At 47.5% G+C, this 15488-nt stretch overlaps 1 non-coding gene across 1 annotated transcript; it reads right to left on the bottom strand.

The window, feature by feature from the left end:
- Positions 1–9330: 9330 nt before the first annotated feature.
- On the bottom strand, positions 9331–9531 carry LOC118717845. Its single transcript, XR_004987609.1, has one exon. It is a non-coding gene; the product is annotated as a small nucleolar RNA SNORA74 (small nucleolar RNA).
- Between the last annotated feature and the right edge of the window lie 5957 nt (positions 9532–15488).

Genomic DNA, 15488 nt, shown 5'->3' with positions numbered 1-15488 from the left:
ATAGTTCTTTATTGATTTTAACTATCCTGTAATATTTATTCATATAAGTATATTACTTCAGAGAGGAAGGAAGAGAGAAATAGATAGAAACATCAATGATGAGAGAGAATCATTGATCAACTGACTCCTGCACACCTCACACTGAGAATTGAGCCTGCAACCCCAGCATATAACTGGGTTTGGGAGCAGACTGTGACTTCCTGGTTCATTGGTTGATGCTCACACACTGAGTAACACCAGCCAGGCATATTTTGTTGATTTTTAAATGTTCAATGTGACACATTTAAAATTATTAGAAATCCAAAGACAGTGCTAATAATAACGCACATGGCCTTCATCTACTCTGTGTAAGATAAAGATCTGCAACTTCCTGTGTAAAGGGCTTAGTAGTAAATGGTTTGGGTTCTGTAGATAATACCATCTCTGTTATAATTATCCAACTCTGCCATTGGAATATGAGAGTAGCCAAAGGCAATATGTAAATGAATGTACATGTCTGCCTTCCAGTCAAACAGTACTTATGGACACCACAATGTTAACTTCATATTATGTTCATGTATTAGAAATATTGTTTTCTAACTTTTTAAAAAAGTGAATAAAATTATTCTTATTTCATGGGACATATATAAACAGGCAATAGGCCAGATTTCACCCAGAGAATATAACTTGCTGACACCTGGTATACAGATAATATATGACATACCCTCCTTTATCACATCTACAAAAAATTATTTCCTTCTATAATATAAAACATTTAATAAAATAAGTAAAGAGTGAAAAGCTCAGATGCTGTACATGATGATGAGCAAACCAGTGACCTAAAGAAAAATTCTGGTTCTCACCACTAACTTGGCCAAAATGCAGAAGTGTCCTGTGTTGAAGTTATTCCGCAGGGACAGACTGTCAGAAAACAATGCTGAGTGGGTGAGTTAACCCACACTGCTGAGCAAAGGAGGCCTGGCAGCAAGGAGCCAGGGTGGCCTCCTGGTACTGCGCAGAGGCCCCACCAGGTGGCGCTGCAGCAGCAAACGCGCCTGGCTGGCCGGCCTGGCAGATCTGGCCACAGGCTCTCCCATGGGTGAGGGGGACAAGAGTGGGGGGGCCGCGAGTCACAGGACCCGCTGGGCTTCCTGGCTCGTGCTGCTGCCTCGCCCGGGTCTGCCAGGGTTCCGCGAGCGGAGCCGCCGTTGGAGTCCGAGGGTAGCTGGTGTGGATGCTGCCCCTCCTGACAGTCCAAGAGCATCTGCCTGGGGTCCAGGCCAGCTTCCTGCAGGAGCTCCTCTTCCTCCTGTGTGCTGGACCCGCTTGCTAATCTGAGGGGGAAGCTGGAGCTGAAGCTGGTGAGGGGCAGTGCTGGGCCAGACCCCTTCCTCAGTGTCACCAGGTGAGTGCCCTCCCTCTCACCTGCCCAGAGCCTCTGGCCAAAAACTCTGTGAACCCCCAACCCCCATTCAGCACAACTGGGTGCTGGTTCCAGCCTGTCTGGCACCTCCCAGGGGCCCAGAGTTGGAGTGTCCCACGTGGTGGTGGCTGTTTAATAGTATCGACCAAAATGTTTTAGGATAAGTTTTATAGGGATTTTGTACTTTTGAAACGAGTAGTGGTATAAAAATGTGTTTACATTTTTGTGAAGTGTTGCTACCAGAACGGTTAGTCCAAGGAAAGGTTTATTATTGCTGAGATATTTAGGAAGGTTGTAGAAATCTGAACCTACAATTACTGATTTTCTAATTTTACCCTCATTCCACAGATGTACAATAGCTAGGAGAGCCAGAAAGGGGAGGTGAAATCCCTGAGACCACAAAGGGAATCCGGAGCAGAGATCAAATGAGAACCCAGGGCCAGTGCTCCTTCCACTTTGCCTGTTGGCCTGTGTAGAGCCAGCTGAGGTTAGAACCCTAGAGCTGTGACCTAGGAGATCTTAATCCTTTAAAAATCTTTTATTTACAAATATGCTCCTCTTATGATCTATATAGCATTATTCAATTATTTTGCAGTAAGAATAGCAAAAACCGTTTTAAAAAGAAAATTTGCTGTGGCTCATGTCTAAAGTTTATCAAGTCTGAACCTTTATGAAGACATCAGCCTTGCAATTTGGAATTCTTCAAATGCAGCCTGAGCTGTGGACCTGAGGCACCCTGCCCAGGAGCCTCTCTTCATAGTTCCTGCTTTGCCCCCAGCCCTCCCCCTCCCCAGCCCTGCCCCTCCCCAGCCCTGTACTGCCCCCAGCCCTACCCCACCCCCAACCCTGCCCCATTATTTTTTCCAAACAGACCCAGCATCTCCAAAGAGCAGTGTTCTCATTCAGGAACTGGTAGAGTGCAAGAATGCTTTTCAAAGGGTATTTCAGAACCCAAAGCACTTTTTTTAAGTTTCTCAGAGATAAGTGGAATGTCACTAAACATGGATACAAAATGCATCTACACTAAAAAGAGTTCCTTAAATGTTTTTAAATTTTTTTCCTCATTATAAAAATAATACAGGATCTTGGGTAGAAATTTTAAAAGAATAGTATAAAGTAAAAGAAATAACATATTTCCACAATCCAAGGTTAACCATTGTGAATATTTCAAATTATTTCCTTTGATCTTTTGTAAATTTATATATTCAAATACCATTTTGAGGTGATACTATTTATTTATTTTAATATATTTGTATTGACTTCAGAGATGAAGAGGGAAAGAGAGATAATAATATGGGTGAGCCGAAACCGGTTGGCTCAATGGATAGAACTTAGACTTGTGGACTGAAAGGTCCCAGGTTTGATTCCGGTCAAGGGCATGTACTTGGTTGAGGGCACATCTCCAGTAGAGGTTGTGCAAGAGGCAGCTGATCGATGATTCTCTCTCATGGATGTTTTTAACTCTATTTCTCTCTGTAAAAAAAAAAAATCAATAAAATATATTTAAAAAATAATAATATGGATGAGAAAGAATCATTGATCAGCTTCATCCTAAAAGCCCCCTACTGGGGTTGGACCCACAGCCAGGGCCTGTGCCCTGAAGGGGATCAATGCTCAATACTGAGCATGTCTCCAGGGCAAGATGATACTATTTATTACCTGTGTATCCTGATTTGTTTCTTTTAGTTATGGTGTATGCATTCCACTACATCTATAACCATTTTTTCCATTTAGTAAGGCACTGTTTATTTTTCCCAGCTTTATTGAAAAATAATTGATATACAGTGTACAAGTAAGTATAAGGCAGAGAGCACAGTGGTATGATTTACACACACTGTGAAATGATGACCACATTGGGTTCAGCTAATATCCATCGAAGATGTGACAAACCAACATTGAAATCTCTAATGTAATCTGACTTAGTTTTTTCTTCAAAGGCAAACCTACAATTCTTACTGTTGCAAAAATGTTGTGCTATTGGCAAAAATGAGCTTGTGCTTGGAATTAAAGCGCAGGGTGTGGTGGGTCTGCAGGCTGGGGCTCTACAGCCCTGGCCTCTTGCCCTTGACCTCTGCCTTTTCACATGCAGTTCCTTTCTCCTTCCAGACTTCACATGAGGCTGCGCATGGATGTGCTGCCCCTGCTGGGCGGGCTCCACAGTCTGTCTTCCCACCACTGGGTGGCAGAGGTGAGAGCCCACTGTGTCAGGCTGTGGAGCATATGAAGCATACACCTCAGCAGCTCTGGGGGTGACCTCAGCACCACCATGTGCAGAGCCTGTGCTGGCCTCTGGGGTGTGCTCTACGCAGGCTCAGCTCACCCACAGCTCCTCTCCCTCTGATTCTCAGCCACCTTCCTGGTCCTTCTGCTAGGAGCTCTGGTTCACTCAGAACTTAGACTCCTCTCCCCCACATGAGCTGTGTTGAAGCTTCATATAACAGGATGCTTTTCAGGGGAAACTGGCAAGAGAAAAGAAAAAACAAAACAAAAACATTAGCAGCATTTCCCCCAATACTTCAGAGTCCAGGGCCCTGTTTTCCCATGTCCTAACCAGAGATGGTTTATTTCTCAGTATTTGAGAGGCTAATCCCCAGGCCATGGCTTTAGAGCCAGGCCAGGAGAGAAGAGGGAAGGGTCTAGGGCAGCCCCCACTCTGGCTCCCACAGGCCCCTGGCCCAGTCCCCTCTGAGTCATTTTTGTCCTGCTCACAGAGCAGTGCTAGGACTCACTGCCTTCAAGACGAATCAGCTCACCACTGCGCTGGTCACTTGCCAGGTTCTCACTTCTATCCCCGTCTCCCCACTGCTATTTCTCTCCGGAGTCCGAGTTACTCTTCTGTCCTGAAACCGTATTGTCCTCATCGGGTGGACAGCTGGCCATTGACCTGCTCCATGTCGGTGGCTCCAAAATGATGTGTTCTATTCCTTTGAGAAGAAGAAATGGAAGGAAGACAATGGGTCTAGACAGCAAGTAGAAATGCATGGGGAGAGGTTTCTTTTCTCTAAGTACTTTGAAGTGCCATGTGGATTGGCATGAGGTACTTTTATTTTATTGTTCTCTGGATGTTCTTCCTGAAGGAGGTGACTGCATTGTCTGGCTGCTCAGGTACAGAAACAAGAGGGTGAGTGTGCTGTCCTATGTGCCAAGTTGCAAGGTGTTTGTGGTGTTCTGCGTTTCTGAGCCTCTCTCACCATGGGAGTCAGGTCTGGCCAGAGGCAAGGATAGCCATGAGTGGCTGTTCCCAGGGCTTCCTGACAGCACTCCTCTGTCCGACCTCTACCCTGTGGTCTGTGCTCATTGCCAGCTGAATCCACAGCCAGGGGAGGCTGGAGCCCGAGTCACTGTGTGGAGAGGACAAGCTTTGGTGGCTTCCTGGCCCACGTCACGGTACACAGGAGCAAGATTTTACTGGGTTCAGACACTGAAATATCCTTCATGACAGCCCACATTATTGCCCTAATGTCTCAGTCTTTGACGAACAATTAGACTCTCCCTGACTGGACCACAAAGTAAAGTGGTGAGCGATGCTCTGTCTCTCATCTTTGGTTAACCCCCTAAAAATGGGGATGTGTTGATTTCACTCACCAGCATTACTTTTTTTCATCTTCCAGTAAAGTTGACAGATAAATTGGAGCCATCTCTGGAAGGAGAGAGCATATGAAGACAAGGTATTATTATTATTACCTTAATTTGAGAACCATGCTGCCGAGTACACACAGAAAAATTGTTTACCCTCCCTGACCTTTAACCAAGTATATGTGTCGTTTCTGGAGTTGGGATCTGTAGATGATTAAAAAGCACGTTCTTCCAATGACAACACTGCCTTCCTTCATCCTTGTCCTTGGGTAGCGTCTCTCAACCCAACCAAGACACCAAGAAGTGAATCTGCTCTGTGGACAGGACCCTGGCCCAGCGTTCCTGGAATGGCACAACACGCCCATCCTTGTCACTTGGGGGATGTGGTTAATGAAGCAGAGAGTCACTGTGGGAGGACTGTGCTGCCCATGTTGTGTTTGTGAGAAGGTTAAAGGTTTGGAAGCTCCTTTAAGAAACCATGTGGTACAGTGAAGGAGCTGTTCCCACTAGTGGTCGCATAAGGAGTGGCTGAGACACAGCAGCTTATTAAAGGCTGAGGAAAGCCTGTGATGGTATGAGAACGTAGCTGTGGAGGTCACTGGTCTGGTGGTTGACTCACAACCCCACTGACTCCCAGTTCCCCTCAGCAATTCCTTATACTCAGCCCTGGCCCCAGCTGGACTTTCTGGGCCCGAATCTCTGAGACAAGAAAACCAAATCTGGGTCACCCCTTTTATCCTTTAACCTTTAAAAAAAAAAAAAGTAATTGTGGATTCACATTATTTGTAAGAGATAATGCAGATGTGGCCCAGCTAATCTAACCCGGTTTTCCTCAATAATATCTTCTAAAAAGCTCACAACCAGGTTATTGGCTTTGACCCAACCACCCAGTAAGGACAAGCTTCCTGATTCCCTTTGTGCACATTTTCTCGTGTGAGTGTTGAGTCCTGTGCTCTTTTATCACGTGCATTGGCCATGCTGTCCAGATAGGGAATAGCTCTCTACCAGATTCCCAGCACCGAGGAAAGTGCCTTCTATTCTTGTTTTTGTTGGTACATTTTTATCACAGAAAAATATACACAATGAAATTTAACAGTTTAACTGTTTTTCAGTGTGCAGTTCAGTGGTGTTAAGTACATTCATATTGTGGGGCTGCTGTAACCACAATCATCTCCATCACTGTTCTCATCTTCTCCAACTGCAGCTCTGGCCCCACAAAACAACAACACTGCATCCATCCCACCTCTGCTACCCTCTATCTTACCTGTCTCTATGACTGACAGATCCAGGGACCTCATGTGAGTGGGGTCACACAATATTTGTCTCTGTGACTGGTTTCTTTCACTGAGTCATGTCTTCAGGGTGCGTCCAGGTTGTAGCGTGTGTCACAATGTGCTATTTTTCTAAATTGAATTTATTGGGGAGAGATTGGTAATAACATTATATAGCTTTCAGGTAAACAATTCTATAGTACATCATCTGTATGTTGAACTGTGTGTCTCACTGCCCTTGTCCCTCCCCCCAAGTCAGATCTCCTTTCATCACAATTTATCCTTTCTAACATCTCTTCTACACACACCCCTTTCTCTCTGAGAATCACCAAACTGCTGTCTGTGTCTTTGAATTCTTTTCTTTGCTTAACACCTTCACCTTTTTCACCTAGTCCCCCAACCTCCCTCTCCTCTGACAACTGTCAGTCTGTTCTCTATATCGATGATCCTGTTTCTATTTTGATGTAGTTTAATTTGTTCATTAGATTCCACATATAAGTGAAGCCATAAGGAACTTGTATTTCTATGACTGGCTTACTTCCCATCACTGAGCATAATACTCACCAGCTCCATCCATGCTGTTCCAAAAGGAAAGATTTCCTTTCTGGGTGTGTGGGTGAGTAGTATTCCGTTGTGTATGATGTAGCACAGTTTTGTCTCCGCTTATCTGCTGCTGGGCACTTGGGCTGCTGTGAAATCTTCACTATTGTAAATAATGCTGCAATGAACAAAGGCGTGCATATATCCTTTCAGATCAGTGCTTCAGATTTCTGCAGATATAGTCTCAGAAGGGAAAATGGTAGGTCATCCTGATTTTTAATTGTTGAGGAAACTTCATACTGCTTTCCACCTTCATACTGCTTTCCACAGTGGTTGCACCAATCTGCATTCCCACGTGGGTTCCCTTTTCTCCACATCCTAACCAGCACTTGATGTTTATTGATTTATTGATGATAGCCATTCTGACAGATGTGAGGTGATTCCTCACTGTGATGTTGATTTCTATTTCTGTAATGATTAGTGATGCTCAGCATCTTTTTGTTTGTGTAATGGTCATCTGCAGGTCCTCATTGCAGAAGTATCTATTTGCCCATTTTTAAATTGGATTGTTTAATTTTTTATAATGTTGAGTTTTATAAGTTCTTTCTAAATTTTGGATATTAAGCCAGCCGTTACCAGCTGTATCATTAGAAAATATGTTCTCCCATTCAGTGGGTTGTCTTTTCATTTTGTTGATGTTTCCTTTGCTGTGCTAAACATTTGTTTCATGTAGTCCCATTTGTGTAGTTTTTCTTTTGCTTCTCTTGTCCAAATAGATATATCAGAATAAAAAATATTGCTATAAGTATTGCCTTTATTTTCTTCTAGAATTTTTATGGTTCAATTTTTACAATCAATCTTTAATCCATTCTGGCTTTACTCTTCTATAAGGTATAAGAAGGTAGTCTGCTTCCATTTGTTTTTGTACATATCTTTCCAATTTTCCCAATAACATTTATTGAATGGACTATCTTTAGCCCATTGTATGTTCTTGTGTCCTCTATCAAATATTGAACATAAATGCTTTGGTTTATTTTTGTTCTTTTTATTCTGTCCAATGACCTATATGTGTGTTTTATGCCAGTACCATGCTATATTTATTACTCTGGTCTTGTAATATAGTTTGATATCAGGTAGCATGATTCCTCCAACTTTGTTGTTCTTTCTCAAGATCACCGTTTTTTTTGGTTTAATTTTGTTTGATTTATGTGAGTGTGTGTGTGTGTGTGTGAGTATTGTTTTTTTCTCTCTTTTTTTTGTACTTCTATACACATTTTTGTGATATTTGTTGTAGCTTTCTGAAATATGCCATTGAACATTTTAATGTTGTTATTTCCTTATCTGTGAACACATATATGCCTTTATTTGTATCTTTTTTGGCTCTTTCCTTTTTCTTTCTTTCTTTCTTTCTTTTTTTCTTTTTCTTTCTCTTTCCTTTTTTTCCCTTTTCTTCCTTTCTTTCTTTTTCTTTTTTCTTTTTTTTATTTATTCCTTTCCTTCCATTCCTTCTTTTTTTCCTTTCATTTCTTCCTTTGTTTTAGTATGTGTGAATCCTCATCATAGGATATTGTTTCCTTTGCTTTTTGAGAAAATGTGGGAGGGAGACAGTGAGTAGAGAGGGAGGGAAGGGAAGAAAGGAAGGAGGGAAGTGAGAGATAGAAAGAAAGAGAGAGAGCTAGAGCCAATGATATGAGACCCATGATTCATTGCTTCCTGCACTCACACAAATGATGACACCAGGAATCAAAACTGTAATCCAGGTATGTACTCTTGACCGGAAATGGAACCTGTGACCATTTGACACTCTAACCATTTGGCAAAACTGATCAGGGTTTCAATTTCTTTTCTTCAGTGTCTTTTAATTTTTTGAGTACTGGTCTTTTACATTCTTAGTTAAATGTAATTTCAGGTATATGTCTTTATTCAAATATGAATGAGATTTTTTTCTTAGTTTCCTTTTTCAGAGGTCATTATTGGAGCGTAAAAATGCAGCTGATTTCTGGATATTTATTTTCTATTTTGCTATGTTCTGAATTCATTTATCAGTCCTACAGTTGGGTGTTTTTTTGTTTATTTTTATTTTTATTTTTTTATGGAATCATTTGGGTTCTCTGTATACATTATGTCATCTCCAAATGATGACAGTCATTCTTCTTCCTTTCCAATTCAAATGCTTTTCATTTCTTCTAATTGCAGTGGCTAGGACTTCCAGCACTATGTTGAGCCCATATGGTGGCAGCAGACATCTCTGACTTGCTCCTGATCTGCAGGTGTGATCCCGTCATCATGTAGTGAAAAGCAGTCCCCTCATGCTTGGCGGATTTTAGCAGAGTCATCCCTCCATTTCCATCCCGAGAGAACTGCAGCTCTCTGCACCTTCCCACCACAGGCACGCTCACTGGCTTCCAGGCAGCACTGTTCTGCCTTCTTTCCTGAAGGCTGGGTGAGCCAGGCTGGCTGGAGTGCAGGGAAGGGAGGATGGAGGCCCCTTTGGTGGGTTGAAATGCTACTAGGACCTTTAAGGCTTAAATTTATTTTTTCAGTGTCTGCTCCCACTCTAGACCTAAGCAGCCAAAGTTGTACTTAGCTCGCTCTCATGGAAGCACAGTTCTGCCTTGCACCAGGCCCCATGTCACCAGATCAGTGCAGGGAGCAACTGGAGGAAGAAGACAGGGCATTCCTCTCCCAGCAGTGCAACACCATCGCAGACATGATGCCGCCTGGAGAGCTACCAATGCTGGAGTGAGCGCTGAAGGCTTTTAGGCACAGAGTGAAATGATCTCCTATCTTTTCAAGATCACTCTGATTTGCACTTTTATTTTACTTAAAATTGTTTTACTAATTTAATTTTTTCAATTAGAGATGACGTTCAATATTAGTTTCAAATGTACAAAATATTGATTAGACATTCATATAACATATAAAGTGATCACCTGATAAGTCTAGTATGAAGTATCATTTAAAAGGTTATTAATCCTATTCATGAGGGCTCCAACCTCATAACCTAATCAACCTCAAAGTTACAGCTTTTATTTATTTTTAATCAAACTTATTTGGGAGACATTCATTAATAAAATTGCATAGGTCAAGAGTGCTATTTCATAATGCATCATCTGTGTACTGTACTGTGTGCTCACTGCCTTCAAGTCTCCTTCCATCACCGTTTATCCCCTTTATGCTCACTTTTCCCTCTTTCAACCCCACACTCTGTAACCCTACCACCCACCACCCACATTTCACCCCCACTGACACCCCACAACCCACACCTGCCAGCTCCCAAATAAGATTCCCCTCTTGCCAGCCCCCAATGCCCACAATTACGCCAAGCCCACCCCCACACTTACCATCCACCTCCACCCGCCATCTTACATCCCACACTCTGCACCCAGTTTCAACCTCCACCCACACCTCTCTACCACCAGCCCCCACCTCCCACTTCCCACCCCCCTTCCCCTTCCCCTGCTTGTGATTTGACATTTGAAATGACATTTGAGATGTGTCTTGAGGGCTCAGGTAGGATTCAGACAGATGAAGAGGGTGAGACTGTGCTTCAGGTACAGAGAGTGGACACTCGGCCTGGAGGCAGGAGAGATGAAGACTGGAGAGACCAGAGCATATGTCCCTCAGGTGCCTGTGAGTGAGGGGTCAGGGCAGGGAAAGAGAAGACCCTCCATGGAGGGCAAAGGCAGAGGGAAAGGGGAGCAACCACAGAGCAAGGGAGAAAGGGGGCCCCCATGGGAAGACAGGCAGGAGGACAGGGGACCAGGGAAAGGGGAAGGGCTGAGGAACAAGGGCTCCACCATGGGGGGACAGGGGATTCTCCATGGAGGGTGTTTCCCCTGTTACCTATCTCTACTCCCATGTACCCCCTTCCCTGGCCCCTCCATGGATGGTGCCCTGAGCCCACTCTCCTGCTCAGACTATGTGGGGTCTTTTTTCCTTCCTGCCCTCCTACCGTCATGGGGGATGCCTTCTACCCCCTGCCCTGCCATCTACTTAAGGACCTGAGCCTAAGTCCTTGCTGTCTCAAAGTAGGGCTCCCTCCTCCCCCTCCCCAACCTCTCCTCTGCATGGAGGGTTCCCTTTGCCCCTTGCCCTGCCATCTATTTAAGGACATGAGCCTAAGTCCTCGCTGTCTCAAAGTAGGATTCCCTATCTCCCAGCCTCTCCTCTCCATGAAGGGTTCTCTGTTCCTATTCCTCAATGCCTTGTCCCCTGCATGTAGGGTTCTGTCTCCTCCCCACCCTTTTCCCTCAAAGTGAGGTTCCCTGTCCCCCTGTCCTGCCCCATCCATGGAGGGTACCTTCTCCTCCCTGCCCCTCCCCGTCAAAGTTAGGATCCCTGTCCCCCTGCCCTCCCCCCTTCATGGGTAGTTCTGTCTCCTCTCTGGCCTGCTCTAAGAGGGTTCCCTCCTGACCTGCCCCCTGCATTGAGGGCTTACTGTCCAACTGCCCTGCCCCTCCATAAAGGGTTCCTTGTTTCCATTCTCCTTGCCTGCCTGCCCCTCTAACTGGGTTTCCCTATCCTCCTTCTCTTTCCTCGGCATGGAGGGTTTCCTGCCCCAACTATCCTGTCCCTTCAAGTGGGGTTCGCTGTCCCCCAGCTCTGACCCCTCTCTGAAGGATTCCCTGTCCACACTGCCTGCTTTGAAGGTTCCCTGTCCCCCTGCCCTGTCCCCTCTATGGAAGGTCCACTCTCCTCCCTGTCCTGCCCCATCCATGGAGGGTTCCTATCCTCCTGCACTCACCCCTCCATAGAGGGAACCCTCTACTTCCTGCCCCTTTCCCCTCAAAGTTAGGATCCCTGTTCCCCTGCCCTGCCCCCTGCTGTCTCCTCTCTGGCCTGCTCTCTCAGAGTGGGTTTCCTTTCCTCCTGACCTCCCCCTGCATTAAGGGTTCCAGGTCCACCTGCCCTGCCCCTCCATAAAGGGTTCCTTGTCTCCTCCCTGCCTATCCCCTCTAACTGGGTTTCCCTTTCCTCCTGCCCTCCCCGCTGCATGGAGGGTTCCCTGTCCCCCTGCCTTGCCCCCTCCATGGAGTGTTCCCTGTCCCCCTGCCTTGCCCCCTCCATGGAGTGTTCCCTGTCCCCATGCCCTGCCCCCTCTCAGGAGGGTTCCCTGTCCCGCTGCCCTGTACCCTCCATGGAAATTCCCTTCTCCTCCCAGCCCAGCCCCCTCCATGGAGGGTCCTCTCTTCTCCCTGCCCTTCCCCCTCCATGGAAGGTCCCCTCTCCTCCCTGCCCTGCTCCCTCAATGGAGGGTTCCCATCCCTCTTCCCTGCACCTTCCATGGAGGATCCCCTCTCCTCCTGCCATGACTCCTCCATGGAGGGTCCCCTCTTCTCCCTGCCCTGGCCCCTCCATGGAGGGTCCCGTACCTCCATGCCCTCTCCATGGAGGTTTCCCATCTCCCTGGCCTTCCCCTCCATGGAGAGTCCCCTCTCCTCCCTGCCCTTTTCTCCCATCCCTCTACCCTGCGGCTTCCAAGGAGGGTCGTCTCTCCTCCCTGCCCTGGCTTCTCCATGGAGGTGCCCCATCATGCTGCCCTGCTCCCTCCATGGAGGGTCCACCCTCCTCCCTGCCCTGCTCCCTCCATGGAGGGTTCCCATCCCTCTACCCTGAACCTTCCATGGAGGATCCCCTCTCCTCCCTGCCATGACTCCTCCATGGAGGGTGCCCTCTCCTCCCTGGACTGCCCCCTCCATGGAGGTTCCCCATCTCTTTGGCCTTCCCCCTCCATGGAGGCGTCCCCTTTCCTCTCTGCCCTGGCCCCTCCATGGAGAGTCCTCTCTCCTCCCTTCTCTTTTTCCTCATCCCTCTACCCTGCCCCCTCCATGGAGGATCCTCTCTCCTCCCTGCCCTGCCCCTCCATGGAGGGTCCTCTCTCCTCCCTGCCCTGCCCCTCCATGGAGGGTCCTCTCTCCTCCCTGCCCTGCCCCTCCATGGAGGGTCCTCTCTCCTCCCTGCCCTGGCTTCTCCATGGAGGTTCCCCATCTCCATGCCCTGCCCCCTCCATGGAGAGTTCCCATACCCCTACCCTGCACCCTCCATGGAGGATCCCCTCTCCTCCCTGCCAAGTCTCTTCCATGGAGGGTCCCCATTACCTCTGTCCTCCCTCCTCCATGGAGTTTCCACTCTCCTCCATGCCCTATTCCCTCCATGGAGGGTTCCCATCACCCTACCCTGTCCTCTCCTTGTAGGGTTCCCATCCCCTACACTCCCTCCTCCATGGAGGGTCCCCTCTCCTATTCTCCCTGCCCACTTCCTGGATGGTCACCTCTCCTCCGACACCCTCCCCTCCAGGGAGTGTCCCTGTACTCCTTGCCATGTCCCTTCTATGGAGGATTCTCATCTCCTACCCTTCCCCTCCATGGAGGTTCCTCCCCCTACAATCTCCCCTCCATGGAAGGTCCCCTCTTCTCCCTGTCCTGGCCCCTCCTTGGAGGGTTCCCATCTCCCTATCCTGCCACCTCCATGGAGGGTCCCCTCTCCTCCCTGCCCTGTCCCCTCTCCTCCCTTCCCTGTCTCTTCCATGGAGGGTCCCCTCTCCTCCCTGCCCTGTCCCCTCTCCTCCCTTCCTTGTCTCCTCCATGGAGGGTCCCCTCTCCTCCCTGCCCTCACCCCTCAATGGAGGGTTCACATCCCCTTCCCTGTCCCCTCTATGGAGGGTCCCCTCTCCTCCCTGCCCTCACTCCTCAATGGAGGGTTCCCATCCCCTTCCCTGTCCCCTCTATGGAGGGTCCCCTCTCCTCCCAGCCCTCACCCCTCAATGGAGGGTTTCCATCCCCTTCCCTGTCCCCTCTATGGAGGGTCCCCTCTCCTCCCTGCCCTCACTCCTCAATGGAGGGTTCCCATCCCCTACCCTGTCCCCTCCATGGAGGGTCCCCTCTCCTCCCTGCCCTCACTCCTCAATGGAGGGTTCCCATCCCCTTCCCTGTCCCCCCCATGGAGGGTACCTTCTCCTCCCTTACCCAACCAACCCCTCCATGGAGGATTCACTGCCTCCCCTGCCCTGCCCCCTCCATGGAAGGTCCCCTCTCCCCCTGCCCTGTCCCCTCTATGCAGGGTCTTCTGTTTCCCTGCCCTGTCCCGTCACTCACAGGCTCTGAGAGGTATGTGCTCCTGTCCCCAGTGTTCATCTCTCCTGCCTCCATTCTGTGTCCACTGTCTGTACCTGAAGCACACCTCACCATCTTCATCTGCCTAAATCCTGCCTGGCTCTCAGGACACATGTCAAATATCATTTCAAATGTCAAATCACCGAGTCTTCTTTTAAAACATAAATCTTATGACCCTTTCTAATGCCTAAAAGCCTTCATGCTGTGACAGAGTTTTCAACCCACACTGTGGCTTTTTCTTTGCTCCCCCTTCCCTTTACTGTATCCATCCAGCCTGGCTGTCCTTGTCCAGGGGCACTGGCTCTCCTTTTGGGGTGGCTTCCCCAGGTCTCCAAGCCAGCTCTGTCTCAACAGCTAGGTCTAAGTTTAAATATCTTGTAGAGCTCTTCCCTGAGCCTGATGGGGATTCACAGTGCTGGGGAGGCCCTTTATAGCCCTATGGGGTACACATGGCAATAGGTCACAATACTAACAGATGTCAGAATGGTAAGAGAGGTCATAGACGTAACCTAGCAACCCTTTGAGGTCAGCCAGGTTGGCCAACCTCCTAAGCTTTTCTTGTGTTGTTGGTGTTCAAAGTCAGTGAATAAACTTTATTGATACCAACACACCCCAGGCCCTCTTCAGAAAGCACTGGAGGTGTTCTCACCCAGAGGTTGTGGCCCTCAGTAACCAGGGGTTCTTGAAAGTGACAATTTAGTAATAGAGTTGGTTAGAAGAGCACGAGGAACTCAACTTGGCTGGCTGGCTTTGAGGCTGGAGGCAAGGACAAAAGGTCAAGTATTTTGTGATGAGGAAGCTGGCAGTGACTTTGGCAGGGACAACAGAAGGGAACTGTCCCATAAGGAGTGGATTTGCCAGCTCCCCAGGACCAGGCCTCCCCAGAGCCTCTTTGGAGGAGCACAACCAAATGAACTGCCTCAGGTTTCTGACCCACAAGACCTGGGATCCCACACTTTGTCGTTTTGAGCCACTGTGTTGTGATGTTAATGGTTAGGAGACCAATAGAAATCCTTGCAGTCTCTGTAGCTTCCCTAGTCACATAAGCCAAGTCTGTTTTCCTCATGGCCCTCTTGTGTCCTAAAATCAAGCGTTGCCTTGGTTCTTGTTGTCCTGTCTGTCTCCCAGCTCCTCTCAGCACCTGAAAGGTGACCTGGGAAGGCTCCGCCCCAGAGACCCAGGTAGAAGGCCCACACTTGTTGAATGAATTTCTGAGCAAAGAGCTCTTTAATGGTTTCATAATTTTGTATATGTAATAAATGTGATTCATTAACATGCACATACATATGATATCTATACCTCTTTAGGACATCCCACATAGATTCATGGATTTTTTAAAATCTATTTATTTACTTTTGTGAAACCTGTGTCTCAATTTTTGTTCAGAAATGCAGTAGTTGCTTTTTGAATTGCCTCTGTAGAGAAAAGGTTCCTGACTGCATAATAAACTAATCACATTTTACAAATCTAGGCCTGTGCCTCCTGTCATTCACAGGCCAGCCCTTTGGCCTCTGGGGGCCTGTTGACCCATGATGGCCTGACACCTCATCTCGTGTTCCCCAGCCTGGTGTTGCTTCCTGCGTT

This window comes from Pipistrellus kuhlii, unplaced genomic scaffold (genome assembly GCF_014108245.1).
Source record: "Pipistrellus kuhlii isolate mPipKuh1 unplaced genomic scaffold, mPipKuh1.p scaffold_m20_p_13, whole genome shotgun sequence".
Lineage (NCBI taxonomy): Eukaryota > Metazoa > Chordata > Mammalia > Chiroptera > Vespertilionidae > Pipistrellus > Pipistrellus kuhlii.
The sequence above is the reverse complement of the archived record's forward strand: the minus strand, read 5'-3'. Positions and strand labels throughout refer to the sequence as shown.